Source organism: Rhagoletis zephyria, unplaced genomic scaffold (genome assembly GCF_001687245.7).
Source record: "Rhagoletis zephyria isolate East Lansing unplaced genomic scaffold, Rhagoletis_zephyria_1.1 Rzeph_scaffold_00021, whole genome shotgun sequence".
Lineage (NCBI taxonomy): Eukaryota > Metazoa > Arthropoda > Insecta > Diptera > Tephritidae > Rhagoletis > Rhagoletis zephyria.
The window spans coordinates 493,563-497,581 of record NW_016157105.1 but is presented as its reverse complement, the minus strand read 5'-3'; the positions used below and the strand labels follow the sequence as shown (position 1 = coordinate 497,581).

Below are 4,019 nucleotides of genomic sequence, written 5' to 3'. Positions count from 1 at the left end.
CCCTGGACAACCAGAGGATGTCTTCTGATGTCGCCAGAACATCACATCCACAGTGAAGCCGAAATTCTCCCAGTAAGGTGCTACAGTTGTCAGCACTCGAACTTGCTTCAGCTGAAGTACCAGGTCCAGCACTACGCACAGCACCCCTGGGACTAGGACTGTACAGACAGGCTATTAACGGTATTTACAAACTCCAGTAAAGTGAATGCCGTCATCAGTGCCAGTCACCACCTGTGAACGAGAGTGAGCCATCTGCCACGAGATACGCCAACGAGATCGCCCAACTCGCCTCCCAACATTGAAAATGAGTGTCCAGCATGTGGAGTTTCCCCCCTTGACACCAACCATTTTTTTTTATTGATATTTTGTCGGGATTTCTTGTCTGGATTGTGTCTTGTCGGGATTATGTATGGTCGGGATTGTGTCTTGTCTGGGGATTATGTATGGTCGAGATTTCGTCGTGTCTGGATTATGTTTGGTCGGGATTTGGTCGTGTCTGGATAATGTCTTTCGGGATTCTGTATTTCGGTATTTTATATATCGGGATTTCATTATACACCCTAAAAAATCGCGCGGGATTGTCTTCCGTTTTCACTCAAAAATAAGGGAGCACTCGATAATCCCGACTTTGAAGATCCCGACAAGACATAATCCAGACAATTTTTAAAAATCCAGACAATACAAAATCCAGACAGGACATAATACAGAGATAACAAAATCCCGACCAAATAAAATACAGGGGTGTATAAGCATAATCCAGACAACAAAATCCAGAAATTCAAAATGCGGACAGTCAAAATACAGACAAATCAAAATCAGACAAATCAAAATACAGACAAATCAAAATACAGACAAATCAAAATCCAGACAAATCAAAATACAGACAAATCAAAATACAGACAAATCAAAATACAGCATAAAACAGACAAATCAAAATGCAGACAACAAATTAAAATAATATTATTTTTTAGAATGTTTCCTATTTAAAAAAGTGGCGGAAACTTTCAGTATATATTTAAATATTGTTCCGTTTTTTTGTTAAAGAAAGTGCCGCAGGCTAAAATTTGGAATAAAAAATCGCGCGATTTTTTATTCCAAATTTTCAGTATTTCTTAAAATATAATTTAATATAAAAAAAACGCCGCAGGCGAAAATTTGGAATGAAAAATCGCGCGTCTTTCATGTTTAGTTTGGCAATACCATGGAAATATATTCAATCTTATATCAAATTTGATAAAAGAGCAAGTTTTTGTAGAAACTAAAATTGAAAAGGTGCTTAGTGGAGAAAAACAAGCTAAACGGCGACGCCTGGAAAACAGAACATTTAAAACAATTGTTATGGAAAGGGAAAACTATGCTCCCAAAGAATACTTAGCCAATATAGCTAAGCATCTCAATTTAATATAAGTAGTTAATGATTGTTTGTAAATACTTACTAATTAAAATTTTTTAAATAAATTCCGGTACACTGAAATTGTGTTGATGAAGAAGGTTAGGGGTGGATTCGGGATTTTTTTAGAAAAGTATTCCCCAGTATTTTTCCCACAGTATTTTTGCGCAGATCTCTCTGCGAGCCTAACTACGACTTAACAGACACGATTTTGATTTGCAAAAATTGTATACGGACATTTTTTCCCCTCATGTCTGTATTTTGATTTGTCAGTATTTTGATTTGTCTGTATTTTGATTTGTCAGTATTTTGATTTGTCAGTATTTTGATTTGTCTGTATTTTGATTTGTCGGTATTTTGATTTGTCTGGATTTTGATTTGCCGGTATTTTGATTTGTCTGTATTTTGATTTTTCTGCTTTTTTGAATTTTGTCTTTATTTTGATATGTCTGGATTTTAAATTTCCGGATTATGAATGTAACCGAAACTAAACATGAAAGACGCGCGATTTTTTATTCCAAATTTTCAGTATTTCTTAAAATATAATTTAATATAAAAAAACGCCGCAGGCGAAAATTTGGAATTGTCCGCATTTTGAATTTCTGGATTTTGATTGTCTGGATTATGTTATACACCCAAAATTTCCACCACTTTTTTAAATAGGAAACATTCTAAAAAAATTAATATTATTTTAATTTGTTGTCTGCATTTTGATTTGTCTGTGTTTTTATTTGTCTGTATTTTGATTTGTCTGTATTTTGATTTGTCTGGATTTTGATTTGTCTGTATTTTGATTTGTCTGTATTTTGATTTGTCTGGATTTTGATTTGTCTGTATTTTGACTGTCCGCATTTTGAATTTCTGGATTTTGCTTGTCTGGATTATCTTATACACCCAAGTTCGAGTGCAGACAACTGTAGCACCTTACTGGGAGAATTTCGCGTTCACTGTGGATGTGATGTTCTGGCGACATCAGAAGACATCCTCTGGTTGTCCAGGGTGTTGTATTGCGGCATGTCTTTAGTTTCGTCCACTGCGAACCAATTGTCCCCGGCGAACCAATTGTTCCCGGCTTTGTATATTTGCAACACCGTTTCTTTGTCTTTGAGGAATGCGGCTCTGTACTTTGTTGGCAATTTCGGTTGTATGCGCCGGGAACGAGAGCTAGATCTGACAATTTTCCGGTTATTCACCGTTGGAATTAGTTTGCCATCGACGAGAATACGCAGCTTTCGTCCTTGCGTTAAAATGGTTGCCGAGAGGGTTAGGCCCCTTGCAGTGAAAAAGCGAAAAAATGTGGAGCGGTAACCGTTTATATTTAAGCATAAGTCACCAATTTCATTTCCGGACGCATTGTATTTTTTTTTAGTCTGGATTGTGTCTTGTCGGGATTTGGAGTTGTCGGGATTTTGTCTTGTCTGAATAATGTGTTATCTGTATTTTATTTGGTCGGGATTTTGTTGTGTCTGTATTATGTCTTGTCTGGATTTTTAAAAATTGTCTGGATTATGTCTAGTCGTGATCTTCAAAGTCGGGATTATGGAGTGCTCCCGTATAAAAGACACAGTTGTTGTTATTGTTGTAAGGACTTACTTAGCCCGTAATTGTAGGAGCACTCCATAATCCCGAATTTGAAGATCCCGACTAGACATAATCCAGACAATTTTTAAAAATCCAGACAATACAAAATCCAGACAGGACATAATACAGACATAACAAAATCCCGACCAAATAAAATACAGATAACACATTATTCAGACAAGACAAAATCCCGACAACTGTGGAGATTCCCCCCTTGACACCAGCCACTTCTTCACATGCTCACTCAATCCAACTCAACTAACATCCCTCTGGTTATACCTCATCGAAATATCAAATCTCCTGGCCCTACCTTTAGTTGAGCCTGCGGACAATTACGGGCTAAGTAAGCCCTTACAACAATAACAACAACTGTGTCTTTTATACGGGAGCCCTCCATAATCCCGACTTTGAAGATCACGACTAGACATAATCCAGACAATTTTTAAAAATCCAGACAAGACATAATACAGACATAACAAAATCCCGACCAAATAAAATACAGATAACACATTATTCAGACAAGACAAAATCCCGACAACTGTGGAGATTCCCCCCTTGACACCAGCCACTTCTTCACATGCTCACTCAATCCAACTCAACTAACATCCCTCTGGTTATACCTCATCGAAATATCAAATCTCCTGGCCCTACCTTTAGTTGAGCCTGCGGACAATTACGGGCTAAGTAAGCCCTTACAACAATAACAACAACTGTGTATTTTATACATTATTTTTGAGTGAAAACAGAAGACAATCATGCCAAAAATCCCGACAAAATATAAAAAATAATTAAAAAATCGCGCAAAAAAGTCAGTGTGTAGTTCTGCTAGCAACTGTGGAGAACATCCGCTTACTTGGGAGTAGTAGCATATGGATAATGGATGGCACATTTAAAGTTGTTCCTTCTCCCATGGGACAATTATTTACAAGTCATGGGCGCATAGGCACAAAATCATGCAATGAAATTGTACCGCTTGTTTATTGTCTCATGACGCAGAAAAGTGAAAAGTGCTACGACGAATTTTTATATGAATTGTTGAAGTTCGCAT

The 4,019-nt window shown here is 37.0% G+C and overlaps 1 protein-coding gene and 1 long non-coding RNA gene across 5 annotated transcripts in view; one reads left to right on the top strand and one right to left on the bottom strand.

The window, feature by feature from the left end:
• The window catches only part of LOC108362068 (uncharacterized), a 608,307-nt gene that overhangs the window by 432,969 nt on the left and 171,319 nt on the right, over nucleotides 1-4,019 (bottom strand). The gene's annotated exons all lie outside the window — the stretch shown is intronic.
• LOC108362124 (uncharacterized) overlaps nucleotides 3,434-4,019 on the top strand; it is a 2,871-nt gene continuing 2,285 nt past the window's right edge. Inside the window, exon 1 of the long non-coding RNA XR_001847419.1 lies at nucleotides 3,434-3,511. This is a non-coding gene — a long non-coding RNA (uncharacterized LOC108362124). The remainder of the gene's footprint in view (nucleotides 3,512-4,019) is intronic.